Source organism: Meriones unguiculatus, chromosome 6 (genome assembly GCF_030254825.1).
Source record: "Meriones unguiculatus strain TT.TT164.6M chromosome 6, Bangor_MerUng_6.1, whole genome shotgun sequence".
Classification (NCBI taxonomy): Eukaryota; Metazoa; Chordata; class Mammalia; order Rodentia; family Muridae; genus Meriones; species Meriones unguiculatus.
Window position 1 is genome coordinate 97181986 of NC_083354.1, and position 13626 is coordinate 97195611.

General features: G+C 35.9%; 1 long non-coding RNA gene across 1 annotated transcript; it reads left to right on the forward strand.

The window, feature by feature from the left end:
- Positions 1–6: 6 nt before the first annotated feature.
- On the forward strand, positions 7–9132 carry LOC132654737 (uncharacterized). Its single transcript, XR_009592441.1, has 3 exons — positions 7–133; positions 7339–8273; positions 9000–9132. It is a non-coding gene; the product is annotated as an uncharacterized LOC132654737 (long non-coding RNA).
- Positions 9133–13626: the final 4494 nt, after the last annotated feature.

Sequence of the window (13626 nt, forward strand, 5' to 3'; positions counted from 1 at the left end):
TTTTCATTTGTGAAGGGGTAGAGCTGTTCCCAGCCTGAAGTTCATCTGCTGCCTGCTGCAAAACTAACACATCCAGGAGAGTTAGTGAGAAGAGTATAAGGAGTTTTCAAGGACCAAGGCTCTGAAATGCTAAGTAAACTTTTATCTCATTAAAAATAAAAGTATGTCTTGGGGAATTAATAATGTGTGTGAGTTTTATAGAGCATAAAAAAGAAAGTGCAGAGGCCTCAGGTGGCCTCACAGGCCTCCTATTCCATGTATATCTCTTTTGGAATTCAGTCAACACTTCTGATTCATGTTTCCTCTAATTCTCTTTTAAAATTATTATTATTATTTATAATTTATTCACTTTTTTTTTACAATTTATTCATGGTTGTAGCTCCCTCCCTCATCTCTTCCTGGTCCAACCCTCCCTTCTTCTTCCCCTCTATTACTTTACCCTAGTCCACTGATAGGGGAAGTCCTCCTCCCCTACTATCTGACCCTTGCATATTAGTTCTCATGAGGGCTGCCTGGATCCTCTTCCTCTGTGGGTTGGCCCCTGACAGGGGGAGGTTATTAAAGAGCAGGCAAGTGAGTTCATGTAAGAAATTTCCCCTGTTCCCCTTACTAGGGTACCCACATGGAGAATGAGCTGCCTTTGGGAGCTTATCTGAGCAGGGGTTCTAGGTCTTCTCCATGCATGGTGTTTGGTTGATGCATCAGTCTCTGTAGGCTACCATGAACCTGGGTTATGGTATTATAGATATTTTGGCTTTATTGTTCTCTTTGTGGAGCTCCTGTACCCTATGGATCTTTCTATCTCCCACTTCTATAAGACCCCCTGCACTCTACCCAAAGGTTGTTTGTGAGACTCTGCCACTGCTTCTATCCTCTGCTGAGGGGGCTCTTTTAGAGGACATCGGTGGTAGGCTGTTCTGTTCCCTGTCTTATGCCACTTCCTGGGTCTATCCTGTTTGCTCTTCTGAATGAGAATTAAGCATCTTCCCTAGGATCCTCCTTCTTGTTTAGATTTTTTAGGTCTATAGATTTTAGTATGTTTATCCTATATTACATGTCTAACATCCACTTATAAGTGAGTGTATATTAAGTGTGTCTATCTGCTTCTGGGTTACTTCACTCAGATGATCCTTTCTAGTTCCATCCATTTAGCTGCAAATTTCATGATTTCCTTACTTTTAGTAGATGGGTAGTATTACATTGTGTAAATGTACCCACAATTTCTGTATCCATATTTTGGCTATTATGAATAAAGCTGCTGTAAATACAGTCGAGCAAATATCCTTATTGTATGGAGGTTTCCCCTTTCTACGCATCTTTACTAGCATGTGTTGTCATTTGAGTTTTGTGTCTTAGCCATTCTGATGGAGGTAAAATGGAATCTCAGAGTCATTGTCATTTTGATTTGCATTTCTTTGTTTACTAAGGATGTTGAGCATTTATTTTTTTCTTCTTTTTTCTATAGTTCATCTATAGTATATCTAAATAGAAAAACATTGCTTGTTTCTTGCTATTTACTTTCTTCTTAACATCAAAAACTAGCTAAATAAAGCTAGTACCTAACATGACTACAAGTATGATCATTATAGGTGACTGACTACTAGCTAACATTTTTAAATTATCCTTAACAGTTTACAATAGTATATTTCATAAGACTAGACTTTACATTAAATTTTTATATGAGTTGCATAAGCACAATACCTTAAACAAGAGTTGAATCAAATATACAGTATGTTGGAGCAAATACAACCTTAAGTTTCTACAAGTACATAAAAATCCATACCAATAGAAAATATGTGATACTTGTTGTAGCTCTTTTAGTCTAAAAGTAGATACAATAACGTACCCATTCTCGTACTATCAAGGAGATACAATAATCCATCCTTCTTTGTTTTTATTTATTTTTTTATTAATTTTTATTTTTTTTATATTAATCACAGGTTATTTACTTTGTATCCCAGTCATAGTCCCCTCCTTCATTCCCTCCCAATCCCACCCTACCTCCTTCATCTCCTCCATGCCCCTTTCCAAGTCCACTGATAGGGGAGGTCCTCCTCCCCTTCCAGCTGAACCTAGCTTATCAGGTATCTTCAGGACTGGCTGCAATGCCCTCCTCTGTGGCCTAGCAAGGCTGATCCTCCCTTGAGTCGGGGGGAGGTGTCAAAGAGCCAGCCATTGAGAAATTGTGGTACTTTTACACAATGGAATACTACTCAGCAATTAAAAACAAGGAAATCATGATATTTACAGGCAAATGGATGGAACTAAAAAAGATCATCCTGAGTGAGGTATCCCAGGAGCAGAAAGACACACACGGTTTATACTCACTTATATGTGGGCACTAGACCAATAAGATAGGATAATCACACTAAAATCTGTACACCTAAGAAGATAAACAAGAAAGAGTACCCAAGGTAAGATGATCAATCCTCCCTTCTTTGTTTTTATATCTTGCAATGGAAGGATCACAGGATCCTCAGAGACCACCAGGAGATGACTCGATGCAAAAGCAACAGAGCTTTATTACAAGAGCAATCAAACTCAGGACCCAAGTCCCACTGACGCAGTAGAGAAGTGAGACCTCGAGCCCTGAGTGAGCAGGATTTTTAAAGGGAAAGACTGCAAGCAGGGGTTTTCCATGAGAGCAAGCAGGAGCGTACATGTTTCCATGACAGCAAGCAGAGGGGTTCATGCCTTGACATAAAAGATAGAGGAGCGAGGTGGCCTCTTCTGAGGTGCATAATCACAATTGCCTAAGTCATATAATCACAATTGCTATTCTTCTAAACTATATCTGAAATATTGGGGAGAATTTTCCCAGCCGATTCCCAACCAAGTCTCATTGATTATTGCCAGGGAGTTTGTCTCTATTTTCTATGAAGTGTTTATTCTGTGATATTTCCTGGAGGCTGTTGCTAGGAGAGTTAATTTTGTTTTCTGCTAAGTCTACATTCTGTGATATTTCCTGGTACCTGAATTCAGCTCCCAGTCAAGATGCTCTTTATTTCAAAATGGAGTTATACCCAGGCTAACTTAAACTCTTCAATCTCTATCCCCCCTTTACCCTCTAACACTAGAAGGATAGAGGGGATAAAGAAAAAGAGAGAATTTTTTTTGAGAGAAAGTTTTTCTGCTTTCTCCAAACTGTGTGTATGTATGTGCATGTGCGTGTGCACATATGTGTGTGGTTACCTCAGCTTACGGAAGCCAAACATGAGTCAACATACCTGCAATCCTAGTACTTTGGAGGGAGGTTGAGTCAGGAGGGTCAAGAGTGGAGCTGCCTTTGGCTACTTTTTCAAAATAAAAATTTATTTAAATGTTAAAAAAAAAAGAAAAAGAGAGAAAGAGATCCCTGAATCTAACCTCTTTTTCTTTGTTTTCTCCTTATCATGACCAATAAAAACTTGTAACCAACCCCCCTAAATGACAACAAATGTCTGTATCCCACCAAATGACCAAAACCACCCACCCACTCTCAGGAATATGGCTGTCATAGTCTTTACATTGCTTCCTGCTGTTTGGGGATGATGGCATCTTTGGGTGAATTTAAGAAAATTGGGACATTGGCCAAGTCATTTGAGAGCTGGCTGTTTGTTGGATAACTGTTGCTATCCAAGCTCTGTAAGATCATCTGGGCTAAAGAAGTGCAAGTCTTACCCAAAGTCTAGCTGAAGCAGTCTGTGAGGCTGCACCTTTTGGACCCACCACTTTGAAGCTGTCTTAGATGTAACTTTTGAGGAAACAGCAGCTTAAGAAATATATGCGGCTAGATAACCTGGAAAACTTGATTTGTCTTCATTTGTTGTTATAAAAGAATGAAAATCCCAATTATGTAGATCTCTGATGTTTGTGAAGACCATTTATCTATCTCTAGCTTCTTTCTACCTGTATAATGACTGATTAACTTAAAAAAAAAACACCCATAATCAGCAAAACTAATAACACTACAAGTGTGGTTGACTTAGTTTGCATTTCTTAATTATTCTAAACAGTTTCAAAACAAATTTCAAAAACAAATAGAACTTCACATTACATTTTTAAGACTCACATAGATACCTATGCTCCAACCCTAACTCCCTGGGTTTCTCTGTTGGTGAGTTATTTCTTTCCTTGGGCATTTTTTTTTTCAATAGAGAAAGTATTAGCTCTCAATTGAAAAATTTAAAAATTTCTTTTGAAAATTCGAAACAATTTATTTTGGAGGAAGAGCCTTGAACTCATTGGCACAGGAGACAACTTCCTGAACAGAACACCAACAGCACAGGCTCTAAGAGCTACAATCAATAAATGGGGCTTCATGAAACTGAAGAGCTTCTGCAAAGCAAAGGACACTGTTGTTAAAACAAAACAACTGTCTACCGATTGGGAAAGAATCTTCACCAACCCTATATCTGACAGAGGGCTAACATAAAGTATATAAAAAGAACTCAAGAAGTTAAACAGCAAGAAATCAAGTAATCCAATTAAAAAATGGGGTACAGCGCTAAACAGAATTCTCAACAGAAGAATATTGAATGGTAGAGAAACACTTAAAGAAATGTTTAACATCCTTGATTATTATGCTTAAAATTACAGCTGAATCTTGTAAAAAGAGTTTTATCTGTGTGTTTAAATATATGGCCATTATATGTTTATTTTTGACTGATCTTAAATGGTTAATATATATCTAGGTTATAGATCAAAAGTAATTAAATATATTTTAAAGTTACATTCAAACTGTTGTTCAAAATATATATATGTGTATATGTTTATAAGGTTTATAAACACATATGTTTAAAAGACAACCATATGATATAACTGTCATCTTTGCTATATGATATGGGTTAAAAATTATTAAAAAACCTCTTAGTTAACATAAATTTTGTTTCCTTTTAGATTGAAAAGACAACTCTCATTTTAAATTGGTATTGGTTTTAAAAATTGAATTATTTGCACTGGCAATTTTTAAAGTCTGGTTTTGACTTTTAAAATTATAATTATGCTTTATTGTATCACTCCTAAAAAGGATGTTTTTGTTTTAATATTGTAAAAACAGGTTTTGGAAAATATTTAAATGTTTAAGGCTATAGAACATTTTGAAAGTTATCAGGTATTTTAAAATAATAACACTTGGGCAATCTAACAAAAAACTTGGAACAGTTTCTTAACCCTTTGGGGGAAATAAAAAAACCTTGGTATTTATTTTATTAATTTATTAACTTGCCAAATAAAACCAAGCCATGTTATTTGAGCCAATTAAGAAAACTGCAATTATTACAATGTATCATGTCAGGATGGTAAAGACCCATGAAAAGGTATCACTGGCTTGTTTTGCCTCAAGGGATGGCCAATAGCCTCACCTTGTGCCAAAAGTTTGCCGCCAAGTTTTAAGGAGGTTAGAGAAAAATGGCCACATATATATATTATCCATTATATGGATGATATTTTGATTGCTGGTACAGATGGAGCTCAAGTATTATTTTGTTATGCCCATATGCAAGAAAGTTTACAAAATTATTGTTTACAAATAGCTTCAGAAAAAGTGCAAAAAATTGATTCATATTCTTATTTGGGATTTAAATTATATCCAAATCAAATTACACATCAAAAATTTCAAATTAGAATAGACAATTTAATACATTATATGATTGTCAAAAATTGTTTGGTGATATCAATTGGCTTAGGCTTCATTTAAAACTTACTACTGGAGAGCTTAAACCTTTATTTGATGTTCTGAAAGAACCTCTCCAACATCTCCCAGAGCTTTATTTAATTCCTGATTCATGCCGGGCTTTAGAAACTGTTCAACAAGCCATAGATGATCAATTTGTTACTTACTTAGATTATGAAAAACCTCTTGAATATTTAATTTGTTGTACCAAATTCACTCCTACAGCATTGTTTTGGCAAAAGGCACCTATTATGTGGGCATATTTTCCTTCTTCTTCTAAAGTTATTTATCCATATTATTCTGCTGTGGCTAAATTGATATATTTAGGAAGATTGGAAGAGAAAAAGTATTTTGGAAAGAGCCTGATGTTATTTATCAGCCTTATTATAAGGAACATCAGGAATGGCTGTTTGTTTACACAGAATGTTAGCCCCCTGCTTGTGCCAATTACTTGGGAAAATTAAAAAATCATTATCCAGGAAACAAATTAATTCAGTTTTAAAAGGTGCAACCTATAGTTTTTCCATTTGAAACAAAAATTAGTCCAATTGTTGTTGCTTTAACAGTATTTACTGATGGTTCATCATCTGGTGTTGCTGCCTACACTTATGAAGGAAAAACAATATTCTTTTCAAGTGTCTAGCACATCTGTGTACATAGCAGAGTTATCTCAGTATTGGCTGTGTTTCAAAGTTTTATTAAGCAGTCTTTGAATATTTTTAAAGATAGTGCATATCTAGCTCAGTCTTTGCCTAGGTTAGAGACTGCAGGTCAAATTTAGACATCTTCTCCTGTTGGAATTTTATTTTTACAAATTAAAAATTTGATACAAGAAAGAAACTTTCCGTTTTTTATAGGTCATTTGAGGGCTCATTTTGATGTGCCAGGACCCCTGTCTGAAGAAAATGCATTGGCAGATAAAGCCACCACAGTTTATTGTTCACAGTTAGAAAGAGCCCAAGATGCCCATAATAGGCATCATCTTAATAATCAAACCTTGAGACTTAAATATGGGTTGACTAAGGAACTGTCCCATAGTATGGTCAAGGCTTGCAGTACTTGTCCTCAATTGCAGCCTGTTCCTCATTTAGGAGTCAATTCTAACGGATTGGTTCCAAATCAAATTTGGCAAATGGATATTACTCATATTCCTGAATTTGGAAAATTAAAATATGTACATGTTTGCATAAATCATGTCTGATTTATTTTTGCCACTCCTCAACAAGCAGAGTCTACAAAAAAATGTTATTGCTCATTGTCTACAAGCATTTAATGTTCTAGGAGTTCCTAAGCAATTTAAAACTGACAATGGAACAGGATATAGTAGCAAATCTTTTAAATATTTTGTCAACAATTTCAAGTTTCTCACATAACTGGAATACCTTACAATCTTCAAGGACAAGGCATGGTAGAGCGTGCCCACCAAACAATTAAGATTTACTTGCAAAAAACAAAGGGGGAGTTACTTCCCTTGCCACCTAAGAATCATGTTAATCATGTTCTTTTCATTCTGAATTCTTAAAATTTGGATAAGCATGGTAAATCTCCAGCAGATAGATTTTGGCATACAGAAACCAAGAAAACTTTTGCTAAAGTAAAATGGAGGGATCCTTTAAAAAAATCAATGGCATGGACCTGACACTGTACTCATATGGGGATGAGAATCTGTCTGTATTTTTTCACAGGAAAATGATGCAGCTTGATGGCTACTGGACCACCTGGTGTGACAAGTGGATGAGGAGCTTTCTCCTAACAATAATGATGTTAATGAAGACCTCTCCGGTCAAGATGACTGTTTATTGGGCGCAGGGTCCTGATCCACCTCTACTACATCTAGTTTCCTGGGATTATTCAGAAGTCATTGGGAAATTGTTATAAATTATTAATGGTCTTATTCAGAGAGAAAACAAAGTTAGACTTCTTTTCCTTTTCCTTTTTCTTTTTGTCTATCTTTCTTAGATAAGGAGAAAAGGGGAGGAAAAGAAAAAAGGGGACTATAGGGATATCTTATAGAAAGGATAAGACAAAAGGTAGATTATTGAATCTACTCAAGTTAAGGCTTTATTTGTTATACTCACAATAGTTTATTTTTTAACTCTGGTATAGGATTTTGTATATCGATGCAAAAATAATTCTATTTTTAATACATTGGTAAATTTTGGCATATTAATTCAAATCCAAGGTTGTTAATAATAATAATAATAATGATAATAATAATATAATTTTAAACTGCTATTACAAACTAGGGTATTAGGTAATGCAAGTTAATTTTTAGTTAATTAACTCATAGTCATGTCAGACATTAGTCTAATTTATCACAGGAGTATACATCTTAAGATTAACAGACAGATAAGATTTTGTAGACAGGTCGATTACATAAAGATAAGTAAGTCTTCAAAAACTTCAGAGACCTACAGAATATGTCATTTAAAAATGTCTTTATTAATTTAAAGATTCTTTGATAATGAAACAGGTCATCTCTTTGCAACATCCATCTCACCTCAAAGAAGATAATGAGCATCAAAGAACCTCCACATGGAGATGGCATCAAATGTGGAAGCCAGCCACACGGGGAGGGAAAATGCCCTCATTTCATGACAGAGCATTCTGCCGAAAATGGGTAAGCTTAAGTGCAGGACAAGTTGAACTTGCTGAACTCTGCCATGACAGGATAAGCAAGTCCTGAATAGTTCCTGTTTCACACAAACGTCTGTCAAATATACTGAGTCAGAAGGCTGAAGATGATGCTCCAATGCTATAGATAGTTATGGGCAACTGTTCGGGCAGCAAACTGTCTCTGTCAGTTTTTTTATTTTTTGGAAGCTGCTAACATGCACTTCCTATTTACTCCAGTAACTAATTTTATTCCTTCTCAAGTCTCTGGAGGGGTTGAAGACCAAATAGTTATAGTTCCACAATTAAGCTTAAGTTGTTTAGAATTTAAGAAAAACATTTCATATAGGTAATGTCAATAAGGATAAAAGTTAATTTAGGTATAGAACTCTAAACTTGTCAAGATAGGCTAATCAGATACTTTATCCTAAGTTGCCAAACACACATGGACTGGACATTGCACATGTAAATTTTAATTAATAGTTTTCATAACTTTTATAATTATGGTACTTAAAGAAAAGGAGCCTTTTATTGGATTTAAAGGGGAAAATGTTGGTATAATGTTCTTGTGGAATGTATAGAATTTACCCTTGTTCATTCAAATGCTGATTTCTTTACTCCACTCTTTGGTTTCAATCCAAACATTGCATTGTGATGTTTATTCTAAGCATCAGCTGTCTCAAGTTTGTGTAAACATGCTCCATTTTTTCTCTATTGTCAATAAAACGACCAGTCAACGATGTGCACTGGAGAGAATACATCCTGGTCCAGAGGGGAGGAGAAGGAAGTGAATAGAAAGAGGGAGATCTGGAAGACAGGACTTGGAAGCAGGAGGAGAGATGAATCGGATCTACGATATGACTAAAAGCAAGTATAATGTTGGAAATTCTGAATGAAAGGAAGCTATGTAGGCTTGGAAGTTTAGGATGGAGTAACTATTGCCCAGCATTGTGATTTAGGTTAGTTAAGTAAATCCTAGTCTCTGTGTGGTGATTTGGGTATACAGCTGGTTTAGGAATACCCACTGTTTAACTAAAAGTATACAGGTTGATTCAATTCAGCAGTTTTTTTTTCTTTCTATTATATAGCTTTTATCTATTATCTCTCTGTAGCTGTTGTTCTTTTTTCATTAGCATTTAAAAATTTAAAGTTAATTAAGCACTGTGTAATCTATCCTTGGAGGTTATATTATCCCTTTCTGTTTATTAAACATATCTTTTCAAGTGTGCTTATATTTTTCTATAACTTCTTGTTTTTTTCTTTTAATTAAAAAATTTTTATATTAATTACAGTTCATTCACTTTGTATCTCAGCTGTAGCCTCCTCCCTTTTTCTCTCCCAATCCTCCTTCCTTCATCTCCTCCCATGCTCCTCTCCAAAGTCTACTATTAGGGGAGGTTCTCCTCTCCTTCCATCTGATGGTAGCCTATCATATCTCATTAAGAATGGCTGCATTAGCTTCCTCTGTGGTCTGGTAAGGCTGCTCTCCTCCTCAGGGAAAGTTGATCAAAATGCCAGCCACTGAGATCATATCAGAGATAGTCCCTGTTCCCATTACTAGGGAACCCACTTGGACACTGAGCTGCCATGGGCTATATCTGAGCAAGGATTCTAGGTTATCTCCATGAATGATCCTTAGTTGGAGTATCAGTCTCAGAGAAGACCCCTGTGACCAGGTTTTTTGGTTCTGTTGATGTCCTTGTAGAGCTCCTGTCCCTTCCAGGTCTTTCTATCTCTCCCTACTTTCATAAGATTCCCTACATTCTGCCCAAAGTTTGATTATGTGTCTCATCATCTGCTTCGATACACTACTGGGTAGAGTCTTTCAGAGGCCCTCCATGGTAGGCTCCTGTCCTGTTTCCTATTTTCTCCCTCTTCCAATGTCTATCCCATTCGCCTTGTTGAGTGAGGATTGATCATCTTACCCAAGGTCCTCCTTCTTGTTTAGCTTCCTCAGGTGTACAGATTTTAGTATGTTTATCCTATATTAGATGACTAATAGCCACTTATAAGTGATTATATACCATGTGTGTCTTTCAGATTCTAGGATACTTTACTCAGGATTATCTCTTCTGGATCCTGCCACTTGCTTACAAATTTCATAATTTCCTTGTTTTTAATTGCTGAGTAGTATTCCACTGTGTAAATGTACCGCAGTATCTGTATCCATTCCTCAGTGTAGGGACATCTGGGTTGTTTCCAGCTTCCGGCTATTACAAATAAAGCTGCTATGAATATGGTTGAGCAAATATCATCATTGTATACTTGAGCTTCTTTTGGATATATGCCTAGGAATGGTATACCTGGATCTTGAGGTGGCACTGTTCCTATTGTCTGAGAAAGTGCCAGATTGATTTCCAAAGTGGTTGTACTTTCCCACCAGCAATGGAAGAGGGTTTCCCTTTCTCTGTATCCTCTCTAGTATGAACTGTCACATGAATTATTGGTCTTAGCCATTCTGATGGGTGTAAGGTGAACTCTCAGGATCATTTTGATTTGTATTTCCTGGTGACTAAGGACTTTGAGCATTTCTTTAGGTGTTTGTGAACCATTCCATATTCCTTTATTGAGAATTCTCTGTTTAGCTCTGTACACCATTTCTTAATTGGATTACTTGATTTGTTGCTTTTTACTTTCTTTATAAGTACTGGATATTAGCTGTCTGTCAGATAAAGAGTTGTTGAAGATCCTTTCCCAATCTGTAGCCTGTCGTTTTGTTCTGACAACAGTGAACTCTGCCTTACAGAAGCTTTTCAGTTTCATGAGGTCCCATTTATTGATTGTTGATCTTAGAGCCTGTGCTGATGGTATTCTGTTCAGGACATTGTCTCCGATACGAATGAGCTCAAGGCTCTTCCCCACTTTTTCTCCTAACAGGTTTAGTGTGTTTGGTTTTATGTTGAGGTCTTTGATCCGCTTGGACTTTAGTTTTGTGCAGGGGCATAAATATGGATCTATTTGCACGTAGACATCCAGTTAGACCAGCACCATTTGTTGAAGATGCTGTCTTTTTTCCATTTTATGGTTTTGTCTTTTGTCAAAAATCAAGTTTTGGTAGGTGTGTGGGTTCATTTCTCGGTCTTCTATTAGATTCCATTGATCCACAAGTGTTTTTCTATGCCAATATCATGCCATTTTTATAATTATTACTCTGTAGTGCAGCTTGAGATCAGAGATGGAGATACCTCCAGATGAACTGTTGTACTGGCTCATTTGGCAAATCTGGTTTTTTGGTTTGTTTGTTTGTTTTTCCATATGAATTTGAGAATTGTTCTTTCAAGGTCCATGAAGAACTGTGTTGGTATTTTGATGGGAATTGCATTGAATTTGTAGATTGCTTTTGGTTGGATGGCCATTTTTACCTACCGATTTAATCCTATCGATCCATGAGCATCGGAGATCTCTCCATCTTCTGAGATCTTCTTCAATTTCTTTCTTCAGAGACTTGAAGTTTTTTCTTTTTTTTCAAACAGGTCTTTCACTTGCTTGGTTAGAGTCACACCAAGGTACTTTATATTATTAGTAGCTATTTTGAAAGATGTCGTTTCCCTAATTTCTTTCTTATCCCTTTTGCCTTTTGTATTCAGGAGGGCTACTGATTTTTTTTTTTTTTTTTGAGTTAAGTTTTATCCAGCCACTCTCCTGAAGGTGTTTATCAGTGTAAGTAGTTTTCTGAATGAATTTTGGGGGTTTCTCATGTACACTATCATATCATCTGCAAATAATGATACTTTGAATTCTTCATTTCTAATATATACGTCCTTGATCTCCTTTAGTTGTCTTATTGCTTTAGCTAGGATTTCAAAGTTGAAGAAATAGGCATCCTTGCCTTGTCCCTGATTTCACTGGGGTTGATTTAAGTTTCTCTCCATTTAGTTTGATGTTGGCTATGGGCTTGATGTTTATTGTCTTTACTATGTTTAGGTATGTGCCTTGTATCCCTGATCTCTCCAAGACTTTCAACATGAATGGGTGTTGGATTTTGTCAGATGCTTTTTCAGTATCTGAGATGATCATTCGGTTAGTCTCCTTCAGTTTGTTTATGTGGTGGATTACATTAATGAATTTCCGTATATTGAACCACCCCTGCATGCCTGGAGAGAAGCCTACTTAGTCATGGTGAATGATATCTTTTATGTGTTCTTGGATTGTGTTTGCAAGTATTTTATTGAATATTTTTGCAATCAATGTTCATAAGAGAGATAGGTCTGAAGTTCTCTTTTTTTGTTGGGTCTTTGTGTGGTTTAGGTATCAAGGTTACTGAGGTCTCATAGAATGAGTTCGGTAATGTTCCTTCTGTTTCTATTTTATGGAATAGGTTGAAGAGAATTGGAGTTAGTGCTTATTTGAAAGTCTGGCAGAATTCTGTGCTTAAAGAATATAGCCCTGGACTTTTTTTGGGGGGGAGGGAGAGTTTTGATGACTGCTTCAATTTCCTTGGGGAATATAGGACTATTCAGTCTATTTACCTTATCTTGATTTAAGTTTGATAAATGGAATCTATCAAGAAAATTGTTCACTTAATTTAGATTTTCAAATTTTGTGGCATATAGGCTTTTGTAGTAATACCTAATGTATTTTTGGATTTCCTCAGTCTGTTGTTTTGTTCCTCTTTTCATTTCTGACTTTGCTGATTTGCTGATAGTTTCTCTCTGCCTTTTAGTTAGTTTGATTAAGGGTTTGTCTACATGTTGATTTTCTCGAAGAACCAACTTCTTCCTGGAGGCAGTTATTGCTATGAATTTTCCTCTTAGCATTGCTTTCATTGTGTCCCATAAGTTTGGGTAAGTCGTGCCTTCATTTACATTGAATTTTAGAAAGTCCCTAATTTCTTTTTTCATTTCTTTCCTGACCATAATGTCATTGAGTTATTTAGTATCCATGTGTATGTAGGCTTTTTGTTATTTCTGTTGTTGTTGACGTCTAGTTTTATGCTTCATGGTCTGATAAGATACAAGGGATTATTTCAGTCTTCTTGTATCTGCTGAGGTTTGCTTTGTGCCCAATTATATGGTAAATTTTTGAGAAGGTTCCATGAGGTGCTAAAAGGAAGGTATACTCTTTTGAGTTTGGGTTAAAAGTTCTTTAGACATCTATTAGGTCCATTTGATTTAGGACCTCTGTAAGTATCATTATTTCCCTATTTAACTTCTGTCTAGATGATTTCTTTGGGAGAGTAGAGTGTTGAAGTCTCCCACTTTTAAGGTGTTGAGATCAATGTGTGATTTAAGCTTTAATGTTTCATTTAGAAATGTAAGTACTATTGTATTTGGGCCATAGATGTTCAGAACTGTGATGTTCTCCTGGTAGATATTTCCTTTCATGAGAATGTAGTATCCCTCCTCATCTTTTTTGATTAA